This window comes from Pezoporus wallicus, unplaced genomic scaffold (assembly GCF_028554395.1).
Source record: "Pezoporus wallicus isolate ANWC-B61680 ecotype Strahan unplaced genomic scaffold, APGP_CSIRO_Pwel_v1 contig_3817, whole genome shotgun sequence".
Taxonomy (NCBI): domain Eukaryota; kingdom Metazoa; phylum Chordata; class Aves; order Psittaciformes; family Psittacidae; genus Pezoporus; species Pezoporus wallicus.
In genome coordinates, this window is record NW_026635157.1 from 6,979,378 (window position 1) to 6,990,819 (window position 11,442).

The 11,442-nt window shown below is 47.0% G+C and overlaps 1 long non-coding RNA gene across 1 annotated transcript; it reads left to right on the forward strand.

The window, feature by feature from the left end:
• The first annotated feature begins 3,393 nt into the window (after positions 1–3,393).
• On the forward strand, positions 3,394–10,486 carry LOC130598296 (uncharacterized). The gene is made up of 3 exons (XR_008971972.1): positions 3,394–3,485; positions 9,930–10,017; positions 10,255–10,486. It is a non-coding gene; the product is annotated as an uncharacterized LOC130598296 (long non-coding RNA).
• Positions 10,487–11,442: the final 956 nt, after the last annotated feature.

Sequence of the window (11,442 nt, forward strand, 5' to 3'; positions counted from 1 at the left end):
AATGGACACCCCTTCTCCCCCAAACCGTACTGTTGAAGAAATACTGCATGTGAATCCTTTTCACATTCTTACTGGCAGAAAAAGGGGGGGAAATGTGTGCTACCATTACCAACTAAAAATGGAATTCTAAATGCTTGAAGAATATGTATATAGGCTCTCACACACTTTCACATACACAAAAGCACAGTCCCCTGCTGTCTGCTAGACCAAGTACCCACCTGCACTCTCAGATAGGTTTCAAATTCGTAACTGATTTTAAGGCAGCTTACTTGCTGAGGTGTAACAGTAGCACATCTTTTTATGGGCAAAATTGTTATTAATTTTTCTGTTTATTTAGAGAATTTTTTTGAGACTTCATAGAAAGTAGATAGGGGTCCACGTCATCATGAGAAACACTCAAGCTTTGTGAGTATTTGAATAGCTGACTGAAGATTATGAGTGAGTGAATGTATATTAAAATGTTCTTGTTAGAAAACCCTCAGGGGACTGGTTGTCTAAAATAGTGGAGTCAGGGCTAGGGATTCATAAATGTTTTCAAGGACAACATTTACAATGGAGAAAAGAGCCTCATCATGAAAAGCAGCAAAAATGCATTTCCATTCTCTACTACCTCAGTGTTTCTTGGCAGACTCACAGCGAAACAGTTTTTGCTTTGAGTCTTTTGTTTTGGCTTTAGCTTCCTCCGCTTTCTGTTTCCTTCCTTCCCGTTTCCTGGCCTTTGCCAGAAAATTTGGGTGACTAGCTGTTAACCTGAATTCTCCCTGGGAAGAGACCTATTTCTCCACAATGAGTATTGGGTATATTTAAAGATTAATTCCCCTTTCTGACTTGAGAAAGTCTCCATTCTAAACTCCCTTAACTGGAGACTGTGTAGTTGGAATTGGTTCTCAGAAAACAGAAAGGGAAAGAATTGTGAAACAGAAATCACTTACAGTGGCAATCTTTATTTCTAGACCCTCCAGGTAAAGTCAAACCCCAGAGGATTGATGTTATTTAGGATTTTACCAATCTCTTTTTCATTCTTGTACTGTAACTAAAATTTGGAGTCTGTATAGGAAATGTTATTTTCAGGCCAGTGTCACTGTAACCTATGTGACAACCTTTTTACTAATCACAGGAGTGACAACACAGTAGGATGCGCAAAGTATGAAGACCATGAAGTAAGCCTATCTCCTCTGAAAATGCTTGAATGAGTTTGGAGAACTAGACTCTGCTCTTCTGGCAGATCTTCTGGATAAACAAAGGCTTTCAAAAAAAAAAAAAGGAGAAAGGGGGAAAAACCCCAAGAAAATATAAGTTTTAAGGGCCCATAAAAGCTCTAAATAAACACATTTTTTTGTGCTGTGCCAGAAGATCATGCTCCAGCTTCTCAGTTTAATTCTAGGGAGATGGTGGGTTAGTTTGGAGACTAAAGGCCTTAACATCAAGGAAAAAGGTCTTACTGATAAAACTTATAAATCTTCTGCTAACTGAAATGCAGTGCTGCCCAAACCAGGCAGGGGAATTTGGCTGCATGACAGAACAAGGAGTTTGCAGTGTCAAATTACTACAGACCAGAACTTGCTGAGGTGATGCTGGGCTGATCTTTCTGCCTGTTAAAAGTAACATTTCTGTGAGTCATCCTAGATAATTCCTCAGATGCTTTTCTAGTCCTAGCAGGAAACCTCTGCTTTCTGATGGCAATTTTCCCTTTGCTATAGCAGAGCCTGCTGTGGTTTCATAGAAAGGAAATCCTTATGTCCCTCCCAGATACACAACTGTCAGGGCTGTGGTTTAGTTTGGTAGTTCTGATAATTTGACTGTATTATCCACAGCTTTTTTTTCTTCCCGTCACTGAGCTCTCTGCAATTGCCTTTGGGGTCCTGTGCTTTACCAAGATGGAGGTAGTTGGTACCTCTATCTGGGTTGGTTGTTCTATGCATTTACATACCCACACACACATAAATACACACTGGAGATAAGAGCTGTAGCACCTTCATCTCAGAAAAATGGGGTGCATGTATAGAAAGGGGTCCATAGAAGCAGTGGCCTAGGTCTCCCTGATGTAAGACGGCTGTCAGTTTGTCCTTTGGGTGCGTCACTGCCAGGATCTGGCCAATGCCTCAGTTCGACTTTGTATTGGACAAGCTGGGCTGCAGAGCAGATAACTCCTGAGCCCCTGGATGCTCCTGCAAAAAGAAAGCCATACCAAATCTTGCCCCTGTCCCTGTAAGTGACGTATATCACATCAGTTCTGCTGCACTGCAGGAGTCAAACAAATCCCAGCTTGGAGCGGCATTTCACTCAACCAGCAATAAGGGCTCTTCTCTATAATCACTGGTATGGCATCAGTCATTTATCCTGCTCCATTTATGTAACATGGTATTTTATAGAAACATTCCTAGTCATGAGGAGGATATGGAAAAAGAGATGGATATAAGAAGAAGCAAACACATAAGGCTGGCATATATTATCCTCTTTTTTTCTTTTCTTTTTTTTTTCACAGTACTTTCTCTTGAATCACATGTGTAAATGCAAATATCTCTTGTTCTTCATGAAGAAGTTCTGCCCACACAAAGAAGAGCTCTTTGCTGCACCTTAAAATATCCACCTTGTTTGCAAGGCAGAACATCTGTTTAAAAAGAAAGCACGTGAGACAATACTTCCATTGCTAGCTCTGCCCTTTTCCATGTGGTAAGCACTGAAAAGAGGGAAGGTGTGCCCCCTGATTAATGTTCCTTGGCACAAGTGGTGCTGTACCTTCCAGGCAGTTATCTTGAAAGTTCTCCCTAATAACAAAGGTAGCACTGCAGTTACTTAATTACAACAAGTAAATGTCTGTGAAAGCAAACAAAGTAAAAAGGACCTTTCATCAGTAGCTAAGGTGTGCCAGTAACTGCAACTTAATATTCCTACAGGTAATAAACATATAACAAGCAATTATATTTGGAAGGCAGCAGTGCTCTAGCTGGTGATGTCATAAAATATTGACAACTGTCTTTAGTGCCCTAAGGAGAAGTGAAACACAATAGGGACACCATGGACTGTGTTGCTCTGCTAAACATATTTTCCCCAATGCATGCATGATCACTGCCCCAGCCAGGCAGTTGTCAGTGGCTATGCTGGTACTGCTCAGGGCTAGAGAACAGTGACCACACCCAGGTCACAGTGGGCTTGTCTCAGTCCTTCTTCAGGCTCCATGCAGTGCGCTGGGGTTTTAGGACATGATCAATGAGGCACTCAAACAGTAAAGAATTTCTTCCTTATATCTAACCTAAATCTCCCCTGTTTAAGTTTGAATCCATTGCCTCTTGTCCTATTGCTACAGTCCCTGATGAAAAGCCCCTCTCTGGGACTGTTCTTACCGCGTGAAGCTGAGGATACCTCCCAGCTGCCACATGCCACACTGTGTGAGGTGAGGTCATGCGGAAGCTGGTGCTTGGAGATGTCTGCGTGGGACAGTACTGGAGGAAAATGTGGAGTGAAGGAAGGCAAATGTGGTGCAGGTTCATGCACACTCAGGCCACCCTGGGGTGACCTGTTCTCCCTGCTGCACGTGGGTTTGTTTCAGAGGGAACCAGATGCCCTTTCCCAAAAGGGAAATGAAACAGTGCTTCTCCAGGATGGATGAGCAGGGGGTGGGAGTTATGGGGGACTGAATTAGCTCACAGGCTAGATGACGGTATGACAGCATAGCCACTACAGCATCCTCTTTCACGAGTGGTGAGGGGAGATTGTGACGGGAGAAGAGGAGCGGCCATGAGGGGACATTGTAAAGGGAAAGGAGAGAGAAACATAAGGGAAGATCATAAGGGGAGAACAGGGGTGGCCAAGAGGGGAGCTCGTGGGCAGAGAAGCAGGGGCAGCCGTGAGGTGAGATCATGAGGAAAGATACTGAGGGGAAAGGAGGGGTGGCAATGAAGAAAGATTGTGAAAGGAGAGAAGGAACGGCCATGAGGAGAGAGCGGAATCGTGAGGGGAGAAGGGAAGTGGCTATGAGAGGAGGTCGTGAGGGGAGAGAAGGAGCGGCCATGAGGGGAGATTGTGAGGGAAGATCATGAAGGGAGAGGAGGGGCAGCCATGAGGGAAGATTGTGAGGGGAGAGCAGGGTCAACAGTGGGGGGAGATGATGAGGGAAGATCATGAAGGGAGAGGAGGGGCAGCCATGAGGGAAGATTGTGAGGGGAGACCAGCGGCGGCCACAAAGTGAGATCACGAGGAGAAAGGAGGGGCAGCCATGAGGGGAGATCGTCAGGGTGGAGCAAGGGCAGCCATGAGAGAAGATCATTAGAGGAGAGCAGGAGCAGCCATGAGGGGAGATCATTAGGGAGAGGAGGGACAGCCATGAGGGGAGATTGTGAGGGGAGATCGTGAGGGGAGAGCATGTGCAGCCATGAGGGAAGATAATGAGCGGAGAGCAGGAGCAGCCATGAGGGAAGATTGAGAGGGGAGAGGAGAGGCAGCCATGAGAGGAGATCATGAGGGGAGAGCAGGGTCAACAGTGGGGGGAGATCATGAGGGATGATCATGAAGGGAGAGGAGGGGTGGCCATGAGGGAAGATTGTAAAGGGAAATCAGGGACAGCCATGAGAGGAGATCGGGAAGGGAGATCAGGGGCAGCCATGAGAGGAGATCGGGAAGGGAGGGCAGGAGCAGCCATGAGGGGAGATTGTGAGGAGAAAGTAGGGGCAGCCATGAGGGGAGATGGTGAAGGAAGAGCATGGGCAGCCATGAGGGGAGATGGTAAAGGAAGAGCATGGGCAGCCATGAGGGGAGATGGTAAAGGAAGAGCATGGGCAGCCATGAGGGGAGATGGTAAAGGAAGAGCATGGGCAGCCATGAGGGGAGATGGTAAAGGAAGAGCATGGGCAGCCATGAGACAAGATCGTGAGGGGAGAGGAGGGGCAGCCATGAGGGGAGATCATGAGGTGACAGTAGGGGCAGCCATGAGGGGAGATCGTGAGGGGAGAGCAGGGGCAGCCATGGGAGGAGATTGAGAGGGGACAGCAGGGGCAGCCATGAGAGGAGATCGTTAAGGGAGAGCAGGGGTGGCTATGAGAGAAGATCATGAGGGGAGAGCAGAGGGAGCCATGAGAGAAGATCATTAGGGGAGGGACAGCCATGAGGGGAGTTAGAGAGCAGAGAGTAGGGGCAATCATGAGGGGAGATCATGAGGTGAGAGGAGGGGTGGCCATGAGGGGAGATCGAGAGGGGAGAGCAGGGGCAGCCATAAGGGAAGATCTTGAGGGGAGAGCAGGGGCAGCCATGGGAGGAGATTGAGAGGGGAGGGGCAACCATGAGGGGAGATTGTGAGGTGAGAGGAGGGGCAGCCATGAGGGGATTTCCTATGAGGAGAACCAGGACAGCCATGAGGGGAAATCGTCAGGGGAGAGCAGGGGCACACATAGAAGATTGTGAGGGGATAGGAGGGGCAATCATGAGGGGAGATCGTGAGGTGAGAGGAGGGGCAGTCATGAAGGGAGATTGTGAGGAGAAACCATGGACAGCCATGAGTGGAGATCGTGAGGGGAGAACAGGGGCACCCATAGGAGGAGATCATGAGGGGAGTGGAGCATCGGCCATGAGGAGAGACTGTGAGGGGAGAGCAGAGGCAGTCGTGAGGGGAGAGCAGGGGCAGCCATGAAGGGAGATCATGAGTTGAGAGTCAGCCATGAAGTGTGAGGGGTGATTATGAGGAGAGGGCAAGGGCAGCACTGAGAGGTGAGGGGCATTCATGAAGGGAGATCATGAGGGGAAAGCACAGGCAGCCATGGGGCATAAGGGGTGACCATGAAGGGAGATCCTGAGGGGTATGAGGGGTGTCCATGAGGGGTCGGGACAGCAGCTATACTGTGTGCCACTATGGGGCACTGATGAGCAGTGGCTGCGAGTGGAGATCGAGAGGCACCCTGACAGGAGACCTTGAGAGGAGATCGGTTTGCCTTTAGTGACATGGTTTTATAGTGGGCTTGGCAGTGCTGGGGTCACGGTTGGACTTGATGACCTTAAAAGTCTTTTCCAACTCAGTTGATTCTATTCTATAAGTACCAGTGATCTTATCTTACCATCAAAAGGCAAGATCTAGAAGACATCCCTGGAAATGGCACCATGACCCCAATTCTCATTGACTTGGGGATGCAAGAAAAGCTGTCATTTTGCTGAGATTGCCAGATAAAATTGCCAGGTGCAATTTTATATTACTCTAAGTGCAGCGCAAATGCTTGGGATGCTCCCATTGAAAAGGGGATAAAAAGGCAGAAAGGGGAGCTCCCACTCTTCCCTGTCCCTGGCTGACCTTCCTGCTGCTTACCGAGGGTCACCTAGTGACCAGCTGGAGCCAACTGCAGAAAGAGAATGCAGTAACTAGGGACTGCCAGGTCAGCCAGAGCCAAGCTACTCCATTTGAAGGGCAACCCCAGTTCTCAGTCCCAGGAGGAAATGAGCCAGCAGGGTTGTCCTGGGACACAGCTGCATGCCTGGTCTTGCTCTCTCCCACATTGCTTTTGGAATTTCCCCTCCTCTCAGCTCCTGGTGGTGCAGTATGTGGTAGGTGTCTTGCAGCCGTCAGGCACAGGGAAGCATCAGGGAGAGCTTGGCCATTGCTGGCCCACCTCCCAGGGATAAGTGGGAAAACTGGGATGACTCAACTAAAACTACACACTCAGTCCTCAGAAATGAAAGAACTTAGCTGCACCCCGCCCCTTTAGAAGGCACCAAGCATGCTTTTACTTGTAGAAATAGAGTTCACACCTTTAGCAGAGTCTTCTTCAGGAATTCCAGCTGCTTTCTCACTTCACTGTGTATCAAACACCTCATCTTTGCTTCTGTATGTTTTAGACAAAAGGTGAGAGACAGATACTCTTAGTGGTCACTGAAATGTATTTGTAGGCGAACAGAAATCCCTGCCTTGGGGATTGTCTCAGAGATTTTAGAGTCTTCACTTATTTATGCAGAGGATAACATACTTTCTTGAGAGTCAGGCTAGTCCTGGTTAAACAAACCTTCAGTGATTTCCAGATGGAAGGCAAGAAGCCTGGCTAGTGTCAGTGTAAATAAAGACAGCAGGCATCTTAGCCCCTTATGCGGGCTACAATCTTCAGCTAACAAGCCATGCCTTGGGCTACTGAGAGGGGAATTTTGGTAATGTGCTCTTTGACAAATCTGAACAAACAGAGACTGCCAAATTCAGGTGAAAAAGCACCAAATGGCAGTCACTTGTCTGCACAGGTGCTTTCAGATGCTACTAGATGCTCAGAAATAAGTGTAAAAATTTAATCTTAAGGGTCCCAGCGTTGGCAAGGACTGACAGACACAGAATCACAGAATCCTAAGGGTTGGAAGGGACCTCAAAAGATCATCTAGTCCAACCCTCCTACAAGAGCAGGGTAACCTAGAGTACATCACACGTGAACTTGTCCAGGCAGGCCTTGAATATCTCCAACATAGGAGACTCCACAACCCCCCTGGACACACTGTTTCATTTTTCCTGGGATGAGTCAGAAAGTGTCCATGAGGATTCACCATGCAATAAGCTTGTCACTAAGATCAATGTCCTGCCTGGGCTGTAACAGAAAAGAGGCAAAAAAAGGTACCTTAAAGATTTAGATTTGAGAATTGGACCTAGGGCGAGACCCACTTTTCTGCTCCAGCTGTGTCTGATGCTCTTTCGGGCTTTCATCTAATGTCACAGGGAAACTTTTCTAAACTGAACCCACTATACTATAAACTGTGGAAAAACATTTTTACAGGAAAATTTCTACTTTGTGCATGCTTTTACATTTTATTCCTGCTGGAAAAATAATACCTTTCTACTAACTGATGGAAAACACCCTAGGAAAATACCAGTTGCAGCTTCCTCTTCTGGCTGTCAGCGCATTGCCAAGGTAGAGCTGCCATGATAGATAGCTGTCCCAACAGTTGCAGCCAATTTCACCTGCCCTGGACTAGACACTTTCCTATGCTCTTTAATCCTTTTTCCAACCTACCAACAGTTTTGGAAACCTCTTTGTTGCTGCCCAGCTTCCCCAAAAGGCAGATAAATGGGCTTCACTACCTAAACCTTCTCTCCCTGCCCAGATCAGGAAGGACCTCCTCAGTCTCTTCAGCCTGCAGAAAGAAGCAGCTAAAAGAGTCTAGCTTACAGGGCAGCCACAGGACTCAGATGCTGAGGTTGGGGATATGAGCCAGAAGCAGCAGAGAGCTGAGGTTCCATGCAAAGGATCTAGGGAGCACATATTATAAGTAAGGCTGGAAATGGATGGGGAACTGGTCTCCACCCATGTTGTCATTGCAAAAACCCAGCACGAACCTCTGAAGGCCACAATAAAGAGATGGAAGGCAGAGATGCTGAGGTGAAATGAGCACACAAATCTTGTGGAGAAGCAGGATATCTTTGAAACACAGCAGGACTGGCACTATGGCAAATGAGAGCAAGAAGGGAGGCAGTTGCAATGCAATCATGTCTGATTTCTTTTCAAATGTGTGGGCTTTTCTCTTGGTACTCTTGCAAAGTCTCTTGTCCAATTATGCAAAAATACTCTTTTGGTCTGTGTCATCTCTGCAGTGTTTTCTGGAAGATACTCTTCGGTTCTTTATCTGAGATCATGAGAAAAAGTCACTCTGCTTCTTCCATCATAGACAGGCTCTTTATAATAAGCTCTGTAATGGCCATCTCTATAAGCTGCCGGTATCAACAGGCTCAAGAGCCACAGGTAGCGTCTACCTTCCATAGGTCTTCATCACCTTCAAGTGTGACGCAAGGATACTAGAAATTACTACTATATTACACATGTGCAGAAGATATTCCTCATGAACACCTGCCTCTCACCCATCCTTTCACCTGGTCCCTCCCAGCTCTTGCTAGCCCCAGGCTAATGGCTGTTCCAGTCCTGAGATGATTCCCCACTGACCTTCTGTCTGACCTGCTTCCCCTGGCTGCCTTCCCAGTGGGAAAATAACCTTCTTTGCACCACCATGCTGTTGGGAGGATGGGGAAAATGCAGGTGTGCAATTCCAGGAATGTGGCTTCCTGCCACCAGCAAGGCTGCTGTTCACTAAATCGCCAGTCACTGTTACCAGAGTGATGTTTTTTTCCTGCTGCAGAAAGTTATCACAGCTGCTGTAAAAACAATAGTCAAATTCTGCTGATCCAAGCATGATCTGCATAGAGGAAAAACATATGGAAATCAAGGGATTTCTTTAAAATACTGCAAAATATATGGGACGCAAATGTAGGATGGAGGAAGTTGTATAGACATCCTACACTTCCTTATGTGCCTCTACAAGGTATTGCCCTAGGGTGCAACAAAGAGGACTTTCCAAACCTGGGCTCACACAGGTGCTCAGTGTGCCCAGCCCTGCCTGAGTACTCAGATGTGCTTTCCAGTGACAGAACATTGTGGCATGCTGTGCACCTGACTTTGTACAACAAACCAAAATAAATAACCAGAACCACAAGTAGAAATGCCTGAGGCAAATAAATCTGTGGATCCACTTATATGTAAAATCTTTCCAGCAATATTATATCAGTTAGAAGTATGGGGCTTTTTTTGCTAATGTAGTTATGCCACTAAAAGCACTAGCATAGATTCAGTTACATCAGTACAAATTGCTTTTATACTCAGATTTGCTTCCCATAATGATGTTAAGCAGTTGATCCTCTTCAATGCTATGATACTACGAGATGCAGTTTTCCTCCTGTAGAGCCTTCAAGCATCTTGGGCTATTAGAAGAGATGATAGCAAAATCTGCCTGTTTTCTAGTTAGGAAGCTGAGGATCTCTTTGCCTATGTTACTGTGAGAGTCTGCCATCTGGGTAAACCGGTACATTGACATTAAAACTGTGGTGCAAAAGGGTTTGTTCAAATATTCATAATACTTGAATCTATATATAACTTGAACAGGAAAACATGTAGAGAGTTTTCTGATGCAGATGGCTTCCATGTTAACAGGCCTGAATGCTACCCATGGTGACAGAGACTGAGGAGGGAAGGTTGGGAGACAAGTGCCAGAGAAGGCTGGATCCTGAGGCCAGAGAAGGTGAGTGTTTCATGACCACTATTTGTAGGGACAGGGATGGACAGGTCAAGATATCTGTTAATGTGTCTTGTTGTGAGGTTTAGCTGGGAAAGAAGTGGTCAGAAGCTCAGCAGAGTACTGTTTGGAGACTCTAGACTGGAAATAATGTAAAATCCATTTGCCAATGAGCTTAAAAGGGAAAGGAACCTGGAACTCTTCACTGGCAAAGCAAGTGAAATTGAGCTGTTGTTCTTTCAGAGGGAGACATATTTATAATATGAAGGAAAGAGCAGGAGGAAAGTGAGGGTGAAACGACAGTCAGTGATTAGAGCCACTCTCACAGCTTGGAGCTGCTGAAAGAGGAAGGTTCCACTCCTCCACCCATTGTGTCCCTTCTGTCCTTGGCCAGATGCTGCTCTTTCCTCTGGCCCACTGGCTTTCAATTCACTATTGTAAATTCAGCCCAGTAACACCCTACAGGAAAAAACCCAGCTTAAAGCCTCAGAGGATGTTTTCTGCAGGGTTGGTGATTTGAATTGGCCCAAAGAAATAACCCAGTGAGCTGGCACTTCTGGGGCTTGATGAGTGAATGGTGGGGGCTGGAAAGGATGGGGCGACACAAGGGTCTGAGAGTCAATCTCTGAAAGTTAAGATTGTTTCTCTTTCCCTGTGTAATGCCAACGTGAAATGCTGCAGAAGAGGTAATGAAAGGAGATGTGAAGGGATAGGCTGGGCTCCCTGGGGGAAATGACTGGGCAAGAGCTGGGAAAAGACTGTCTCTGTGCTGGTAGAGAGGCAGGCACAAGAATAATTTAAGTTAGAGATGCAGAAATGCTTCGATAAGAATAAGGAAGAATAAGCAAATGAATCTGCAATGCAGGGTGTCAGCCTGGACACAGACTCACTGGAAGTGGTCTTCAGACCCGGAGGACTATTCTCAGAGGGGCAGAAGTGAAGAGTAAACCAGGGGCTGGGAGTGAGCCAGGAGAGACTTGCCATGGGAGAAGGTGTGGGGGGGATCCCAGGTGGGTTAAGGAGAACTGGTAACTTCAAGAATCAGGGAGGGGAAGCTGGGAGCATGTAAGAGCATCTAAGTTAATATCACTGCTGATGGATGGAAAGTTAGGCAAAGGCAACCTGGCCGGTAATGTGGATCAGTTAGCAGTGCTGGGTGAAGGTAAGAGAGGACTCAGCAATGCTAGAGGCAGCTTCAAGAAAACCGAGTGCCCTAGATGTCAGATGTTACATGTGGGAGGGCTGTGCTAGAAGGTAGCATGACAGCTTGAGCACAAAGAAATAAACAGCTAAGCAATTACAGGGGCCAGCAGCAAAATACTGATCTTTTGAGAAGGGCAGGGAGAGGACAGCAGTCAGTCATTAGGGAAGGAGTAGAGGAGATGACAGAAGGAAAAGGGGCTGCTGTGGAATGGAAGATAAAATGGGCAG